Source organism: Monodelphis domestica, chromosome 5 (genome assembly GCF_027887165.1).
Source record: "Monodelphis domestica isolate mMonDom1 chromosome 5, mMonDom1.pri, whole genome shotgun sequence".
Taxonomy (NCBI): domain Eukaryota; kingdom Metazoa; phylum Chordata; class Mammalia; order Didelphimorphia; family Didelphidae; genus Monodelphis; species Monodelphis domestica.
The window spans coordinates 258,650,725-258,660,097 of record NC_077231.1 but is presented as its reverse complement, the minus strand read 5'-3'; the positions used below and the strand labels follow the sequence as shown (position 1 = coordinate 258,660,097).

The following is a 9,373-nucleotide window of genomic DNA, read 5'->3' as shown; positions in this document are numbered from 1 at the left end:
TCCTGCTTTCAATCTAGTCAAATTGGTTTTTCTATTCCATTTCCCTTCTCCAAGCCTTTTATTAGTCATCCCCTGTGCTTGAAATGCATTTCTTCCTCTCCTCTACCACCTTCTACAGGAAGCCTTTCCCAATTTCCCTTCCAACTCCCTTCCTGATGACTTCTAGTTATTCTGCATACTCTTATACATGTTCATATTTTCTTACTTGCTAGGATGTAAACTCTTTCAGAATAAGGATTGTCTCATTCTTTGAATTTATTATCTCCAGTAGCCAGATGATGGCTGCCACATAGTAGGCACTTAATAAACTCTTGTTAATTGATTGATCCTATGACTTCCAAGTCCTTTCAAGATCTAAATCCATGTTCCTACAATAGAAAAACGCAAAGGAGGAAGTGTTAGGCTTATTGGAAAAATTTTAAATCTTTTTGTCTGGGAAGACATCTGGATGACATAGGAAGATCTTATGCTAAGAGTGAAGAGGTAGGATGATAGTGTAGAATAAAATTTTAGGGGGCAACTAGGTTGCTTAGTGTATTGGGAACCAGGTCTGGAGTCCAGGGGTCATGGATTCAAATCTGACCAATACTGTCTAGCTGTGTGACCTTGGGCAAGTCACTTAACTCTTATTGCCTAGCCCTTCCTGATCTTCTGCCTTGGAACCAATGGATAGTATTGATTCTAAGATAGAAGGTTGGGGTTATTTAAAAAATTCTAGGGATAAAGTGATTCCTATCAAAGAAAGACAGTTGGAAATGGAGATGGCAGCTAGACTATAGTGTTCTAGATTCAGAGGCAGGAAGGGCTCAGCTCAAATACTGCCTCTGAACCTGGAGGGGAGGGAGGATAACTAAATTGTGACCCTCCAGAAACCACTTAAACTTTCTCAACCTTCCACTCTATCAAATACATGCCAAGCACTTTGAAAACCTTAAAGCATTGTGTAAATACTAGACATTATTAACCTGCCTGCTAGGTGAGGCTGTGGAAGGTAGCTAGCTGATGATTCTTGGTGAGGAGAAGGATAATCCATGGGAATCCAGAATGCCTACATTTAAATCTGGATTTTCTGCCTCGGTTTCCCCATCTGTTAAATGGAGATAATAGCAGGCTTATTGTGAGGACCAAATGAGTTAATATATGTTAAGTACTTTGCAAATGTTAAAGTTATATATAAAAGTTATCTCTTATTAATTTTGGAAGGGAAAAGAAGGTGTTGGAAGGGAAATAAAACATTCAGGTGAGGCCCTACTCCCAATACCCCTCCTCCCCCCAGCAGTTTCCGGGTCCCTGTCTAACAATCAGATTGGCTTTCTGCTGTGAACTTGACTAAAGACTCAAAAAGAGGAAGCGCTGAGCGCAGGGGCAGCGGTAAACACTGTAAGTAAAAGAGGCAATTGCCCAATGACTCCGGAGCTAGGGTGTCATTTCTCCCCTCCTGTCATTTCTCCTCCCCTGCTCCAAGAGCCCAGAGAGTGGGCCAGGCCTGATCGGGGAGCCAAGTGGGCCAGGAAGGGGAACTGTTGAGGACTGGGCGACCGCAGAGGCTGGGTTTGCTGCAGGCAGAGGCCAAGGGTAAGTTTAACTTCCCCAACCCCGTTACCCCGAACCGAGAAGGTGCCCCCTCAGGCAAAGGAGAGAGAAAGGGGAAGGGGCAGTGTAGCTAAATTGCGCCCCAATATACAGGTCTGGCCCCCCATTATTCCACGCGTCCCGCCACGCTGCCCTCGTCTTTACGCACGTGCGAACTCGACACTTAAGGTCCCTGACACTCACCCGGGGGCGGGGGACTAGGCTGACCGACTTCCTCTGGAGAACGCCACCCCCTCACCCCCGGAGCTGAATCGTAGAGCCCCAGCTCGCCCGGAGACTCGCTGAATCTTCCCTCCAGCTGCCCTGCTTCTCCATCTCTTGACCCAGCTTCCGACGGCCCCATCTCTGCGCAGGAACAACACCGCGGAAGGCTCACCAAGGTAAACCTCCCAGGCTAGGGTGATTGTCCCCCTCGCCAGCCCAAGACCTGGGGTGACTTTGAAAATCGGCGTCCTTCCGTTGGGCTCAATGGAGGGGAACAGCTATCAGCCTCCCCAGGTCCCATCTTCCTTAGCGACCCCATTTTTGACCTCCTTTTCTCCACCTAGAAGCAACTTACTCTTCAAGAAATAAAATTTTTAAAGGGGCTCCCTTCTGCGATCCTCCCCATCCCCCTTCCCTCCTGCCACTTCACCGGAAACTAACAGGTGTTTGGTGTATGTCGGACCCTAGATCTGTTTCGACAGATTTGTACAACTTTCTGCCAAGGAAATTGCTAAAGTTTATCCCCATTTAACACTGAGAAGCTGCCTGAAGGCAGACTTTCTGAACCGTTGGTTAAAAGTGGAGATTGTCTGGGAAAACCAAGAGAGAGCCTTAGCCTGGCTTTCATTCTGATTTGAACGGTGTTTGGAGATTTTAGCCCTCTAATAGAATAAATGTGGTTTTCAGGAGAAAAAATTGAACAGTTTCTGTTACAGTTGTGTCCCATCCTTGGCGTTGACTTTTGGAATTTGCTAGACCAAAGACCCCAAGTGGCTGTGAAATAAAAGACTCAAGTTCCCTTTTCTTGCTAGGATTTCTTCTTTGAATAATCTACTTTTGTTGGGGTTTTTGGTTGCTGTTTTCCCCCCTAACCGTCGGGCAAATGAGATAACACTCAAAATCCTTTGAGAACTTCAGTTTTATATAAATGTTACTTCTTATTAGCATTGTTAAAACTATCACTTTTTTTCTCTTTTAAGTGCAAAAAAAAAAAGTAAAATTCCGGAAGTCAGTGGCAACAATTCTGTACTGTTGATGGGAATTTATTACAAGAGTAAATTTTATTTTCAAAGCATTTAGCAACTTCTGTGTACCAAGCAATCAGCAGGTGGCAGGAGATAAACAAATAGAAATGATACAACTCTTTCCCTCGAGGAGTTTGTTTTTAACAGTAAGGCAAAAGTTTCTATCAGGAACTGGTGGCAGGTGGCTTTTGGCAAGCTTTCCAGTTGTGTGCGGTTGAATTGATAATCTCCCATTGAAAGCACATGGTTGTGCTCCTTTAAACATGGTATGGTAAAATTGCCCAGCATCTGCTCATAATAAAGGAACTGGTCATCAGAAAGCAAAATTTAACTTTGGAGAAGTACAGTAATAACATGGAAAAGACACCCAGTTCTTATTTCAAAGCCATTTGGGCTCTTTGGTGTAGCAAAATTTAAGTCAGTGCCAAGTGTTCATGGCAATACTAAATTTGAATTGGGGGGCTCAAGCCAAAAGTTTTAGACTAGGGCCCATTGTGTCACTTGTTAGATAAACATCTCCTGAGTCTCTGGTAGCTTTACAGTAAGTAATGAAAGGGATATTTGGGCAGCACTATAAATTTGGGGCATACTTCAGTTATGTAGATGCCCGCTTTCAAAAGAAAAGATGTTTTTAAAATTTTTTAATTTGCTTCATTATTTCAATTAAATTATTCTTTTAAAGTATTTTCAAAGAAATTAAAAGATCCCATTTTTATGGTCCCTGGGATTAAAAAAAAAATTCTTGCCTCTTAAAACCAAAATAAAACGTTTCACTATGGAAAAGAGGCAAGTAGAGTAAACTGGGAATCAGAATACTTGTCATATTGGTGATTGTTCCACCCCTTACTTACTCTAACTTTGTCATTTAACCTTTCTAAGCCTCAGAGGTTTTTTCCATGGTAAAGGGCTAGAATTCTTTAAAGCCCCTTCCAACTCTGTGATTCTTTTAATGTCTACTGACTTGAACGAATGCTAACTATATCTAGATTAATATCTAAAGAATTACTCATTACTTTATAAACTTAAAAGTCTGCACAACCTCATTCCAAAGGGAAAAATATCCAATGCCAAGCTTACTAATTTATTGATTCGTTCAAAGCTCTTTATTTCTCAGAATTCTAGCATATTTTGATAAATAGTTATTACCCCTTGGTATATAGCATATCTCTGGGCCATGAGATGGGCAGGGCACTATTTAAGAGATGGAACTTCTGAGATAAGAAACTGGCTTACACAGAGCTCTATAGAGAACCTATCTTTCTTGTTAGTTAAGGGAGACTGTGGTCACAACGAATAGATTCTAGGTCTCCAGCATTATTATCTCTCAAAAAACACAATTTCATAATGTAGATTGTCTTTTAGGGACAGTTCTACTTAATCCAAAATTCAATATAAACCTAGTTTCTTTCCAGTTTATGTAAATCTTTCAAATATATTCATATTTAGGATGCATACTATATGTTAAAAGATAACTGACTCATCATCCTGTTTTTGTTTTTGCATTTTTATTTTAATGATTTTTTTATTTATGTGTGTACATTTATTTGCTTCTTGTCTCCCCAATTTGATTGTGAGTGCCTTCAGGGCAGGGACTGAGTTTTGTCTCTTTATGTATCCCCAGCTCTTAGAAAAGTGCCTGAAACACAGAAGGGGCATAATAAATATTTATTGATTGTTTTATGACAGAAACTTTGCTTTGTTTGTGCAGTTTTAGAAAGAAGAACAAATTGCAAGGTCTATAAATGTCTAGTCTGTCATTTGACTTACCATGTTTTTTCCTGAAATCACTCTACTTTTTAAGAATAGTATTATTTCCAAGTATTTCCCAATATTCTTCTAAATTAACTTTGATTCTTCTTGAACCTAAAATACTTAGTGAGTCTATTGTGCCTTTTTTGTTCATATCATGCAACACATTTTTTTCCTATGACTTGGCAGGATCCTAGAACTAACTAGAGGTCCTCTGATCTAAATGCCTTCAGGTAGTGGAGAGCTTTGAAGGGAAGGAAAGAACATGAATCATGTAACCATGGGAAAATGTTCTTAATTAATTAATTAATTTTTAATAAATAAAATAAAATGCCTCCTCCTTTCCATTCTGTGGATGAAGAAACTGAAACTCATAAAGGTTAAGTGACCAGCTGAGATTACACAGCTACTAAGAATAAAACCAGGACACAAACCCATATTCCCTTTCTCCAAATCCAGTGCTTTTTCAGTCATGCCCTTCTCTCTTTATCATATCTCTGTCCCTAGACTTTTGTAATAGTGTCTAATTTCTTCTCCCTACTATCAGTGTCTCCTCCCTCCAATCCATATTTCACATGCCTAAAAAAAAGGATCTTCCTAATGACCATGTTATTCATTCCCTTACCCTGCAAAAATGGTTCCCATTCAACAAAGTGCAAATGCCATCTATAATTGGGCAACCTGAGCTTACCGTATACACTGGACAATTCACAGGCCCTCAAACTTTACCTTCCATCGACTTTCTCAGGTTCTCATCCTCTGTGCCTAAAATGAATTCTCTCCCCATCTTTGCCTCTGTTTACTTTTCAAAGTCCTTCTGTTCTTTCATAGCTCGCCTCAGGTGTCACCATGAAATCTTCCTTGATTCCTGCCACTAAAAACGTTTATTCCCCATCCAAAATTTCCTAGATTTGAGGTGTACCACTTACCCTGAATCATATTAAGATATGATTGGGGATTATTTAGTAAAATAAATTAAAATATAACATAATATATTTAATGTTAGTTTGTGGTTTTCTAAATCAATATGCAGCCCACAGAGATCTGTTTCTGTGTGCCACATCATACCTCTTTTTCTCTCTTTTCTCCCTATCATGCCCTACCTTCTATTAAAATATACTTATCTTCTTATCTTTGTACATTTTTGCATTGAGCTTGCATTCTAATGGAGGAGAAAACAATCTGTGTAAATATGCATCACAAATATAAAATTAATAAATATAAACATATGTAAAGGAGTTAAATATAAGATAGTTTCATAGGGAGGACTAGAGCAATTGAGGGGATCAAGAAAGACTGCATGCAGAAGATGGTGCCTGAGCAGCATCTTAAAGAAGGAGGAGGAAGGGGAGATAAGGTGAGAATGAATTCTGGGTACCTGGGGCTTTTCAAAGTGAAAGACTTGGAGGTAAAAGATAAAATGTTATTGGAGCCACACTGTGTTGGGCTTTAAAAGCTGAACAGGAGAGTTTATATTTGATCTGAGAGGCAATAAATAATATGAAGCCACTGAGTTTATTGAGTAGGGAAATCATATGGTTGGATCCATGCTTTAGAAAAACTATTTTGACAGCACAGTATAGTAGAATAGGCACAGAGGGGAGAAAAACTGGGAAGCTTAGGAGGCTTTATTTATGCAATTTATTTATGCAGTAATTTAGCCAAGGAAAGATAAGGGCTGGAACTAAAGTGGTAGTTGTGTGATGGGAAAGAAGGGTGATTTGATGAGAGGGGTGTTATATAGGTAATAAAAAAAAAGACAAAACTTGGTAACAAATGGGATATTCTAAGTGGTGCAGTGCAAAGAATGCTGAATCTAGAGTCAGGAAGACCTGAATTCATATCCATCCTCCAATACTTGCTGTGTGACCTTGGGCAAATCACTTAAACTGTTTGCCTTAACTTTCTCATCTGTAAAATGGGTATAATAATAGCTCTTCCCTTTCAGGATGTTGTGAGGATCAAATGAAATGATGTTTGTAAAATACTTACTTTGACATACTTTATGGCAATAATAAGCACTATATAAATGCTAGCTATAATTATTTATGATTATGTGGACTGAGGGAGAATGAGGAGTTAAAAAGATAAGATTAATGTTATAAACCTGGAAGACTGTATAAAGATGGTGGTGCCTTTGAAAGAAGCTGAGAAATGTAGAAGAGGGAACAATTTGGGGAGAAAGAAAACGTGTACCGTTTGGGAGAATTAAGTTTGAGGTCTCTAGGACATCCAGTCTGAAAAGTTCTTGTCAATCAGCTTAGTTGACATCAGGTCTCTGGGACATCCAATATGAAATGTTCCATTGGCAACGAGTGATGAAAGACTGCAACTCAGGGGAGAGACTAGAGCTAAATAAATAGAGCTATGAAGTGCCTTCCAACTCTTGGTTATAGGTCCGTTACAATTAAAATCATTTTTGGGCAAGAATATCAATGTGTTGATTGTATCCATTTATTGATTAGGCCAGCATCATAACAGATAAAGAGATGTAGGTCTCCAAGGTTGTCTCTAATGACCAGGGACTACAAAGCTGGGTCAGACAACTTAATAAATAGATTTTTAGGAGTTTATTATTCAAAAGGCATTTTTGATTGGCAAACAGCTAATTAAGACATGGTTCATCAAACCATCCACCCCTCCCTATACCAGTGCCATGGGGAACACAAACACAGGAAACAAAACCTTGTCCCTTTCCCTTATTAGCCAAATTCTGTTCAAAAAGAAGATATTCTTGGGAATTCTTAAGAATAAAAAAATGCAAAAAGCAGCAAATTGGATGGAATCTCTGACCCAAGTCCCAAACATAAAGAATATACAGTAATTCTCCCTAATATTATATAAGAATTAATACAGCACATAAAAATAAATTTTACAGGCCTTTAAAAGTATTTCATTTGTAAGCATATTTGTATTTTATTTGTATTACTTTGTGACACAAGAACCTTTTTCAAAGACTACTGTATCAGAAAAATATTTGTGACATTGATAGTATTATTGGAAAGGGAGATTAGTCCATACCTCTCATTTTACAGATAAAGAAACTGAGGCCCATATAAATGAAATGTCCTGCCAGAAGTCACATAGCTAGTAAGTGGAAGGACTAAGATTTGAATCCAGGTAACCTGATCACCCAAATTTCCTTCTGCTACTATTTTTAAATAAGCATTACCATTTTAAACAAGACAACCTTGGAGACTTACATTTCTTTATCAGTTAGGTTGCTAGCCTAACCAATAAATGGATATAATCAATAAATTGATATTCTTACCCCAAAAAACTATTTTAATTTTAACAGATCTAGAATAGACCATTTTGGTATAAATGGGGCCTTTCTTTTTATCAGTGAACCCTGAAGGATATCTGCTTAGAAGTGGAATCTTTGGGTGAGAGAATGGATATTTTAGTTACTTTATTTGCATAATTCTTAATTGTTTTCCAAAATAATTGAATTAATTCACAGCCCTGCCAACAATGCATTATTAGTCTGCCAGAATGTGTGCCACAACCCTTCCAACACTGACTTCCCCTCTGTAGTCATCTTTGCCAATTTACTGGGCATGAGATCAAACTGTAGAGTTCTTTTGCTTTGCATTTTTCTTATTATTGTGATTTAGAGCATTTATTTTATGTGGTTCTTAATAGTTTGCAATTCTTGTTCTTAGAACCAGGTATCCATGGTCTTATGTGTTTTTATAGTCATCTGTAGATATAGGAACATAGCATTTGCCTTTGGGTGAGAATAAGGAGACTCATCTTAGCTCTGCCATCTACTCCAAAACTTTTAACTATCTCTGCCTCAGTTTCCCCTTGATCTTGGTAAAGTGTTTTTTTTTAAGTCCTTGCCATGAATAAGAAGGTACAAAATGCTGGAGCAACTTGTCCTGAAAATCTAACTAAATAGACTTATAAGGGAGGAGGAAAAAAATAAAGAAAGGCATCATTCCTTCAGAAATGGAAACCTACCCAACATGGGACCTAGTTCATGAATTTCCCTCACCTTTAAGCTTCCCACAATCAAACAAAGAGATTAGGTCTAAAGAGAGGAAGTACATCTCCGCCAATTATTGCGACTAATCATATACGAAACATCACTACCTCCGTATGGAATATCTAAGATTTGACCAAAAGCTCATAACTATAAATCTCTGATCCAGATAACCATTTAAAATGTATGGAGGCAGATTTCCTCATGTTGTTCCAATGACATCAACCTATTAGTTAGATTTGAGCATTTTTGAAATGGTTGATTTAATAAATGATGAATGAGGAAGACTTCCCCTACTTTTCAGGATTTCAACTTTTGCTTTTTTCTTTTCTTCTTGGAAAAAAAGAATTGGAGTGTTAATGTTGAATGCTTATTTAAGTGTTGGAATTGAAGACAAGAAGACCTGAATTTGAATCCTGCCTCTGACACTTAGTAGCCATGCTGTAGAAAATTATATTATTTTGGATCCTTGACACCAAGATGGTGAATGTGGTGAAGGTGTCGAGGGTTGGAGGCATTTAAGAGTTTAGAGGACCATCGATTTACAGTTAGAGAGGATCTTAGAGCTCAGCTAAATCTTCTATCCATGAAGAAAGTGAGGTTAGAAGAAGTTGACTAGCCTAAGGCCATCTCTTAGTACAAAAAGTTGCAGGGTTTAAATCCAAGTCCTGTGACTTCAAAAGCCCTATTCTTTCCCCGCCTAACAGCTACTGCCTCTATGGGTTGGAAAGGAACTTTTCTGATTGGCATTACATTGCGATTTATTTGTCCCAAAGAAGATGGGTGGCAACTGTGAGGAATTCAGAGAAGCTTG

General features: G+C 38.5%; 1 protein-coding gene across 2 annotated transcripts in view; it reads left to right on the top strand.

Annotated features, from left to right (window-relative positions):
• Positions 1–1,353: 1,353 nt before the first annotated feature.
• Positions 1,354–9,373, top strand: part of APBB1IP (amyloid beta precursor protein binding family B member 1 interacting protein) — a 129,397-nt gene continuing 121,377 nt past the window's right edge. Inside the window, exon 1 of one of the 2 annotated variants that reach the window (XM_001376084.5) lies at positions 1,354–1,575. The gene's annotated coding sequence lies outside the window, so the exon portion shown is untranslated. Of the gene's footprint in view, positions 1,576–1,610; positions 1,974–9,373 lie in introns of those variants that run through there. The other variant, XM_016426336.2, reaches the window with a different exon arrangement.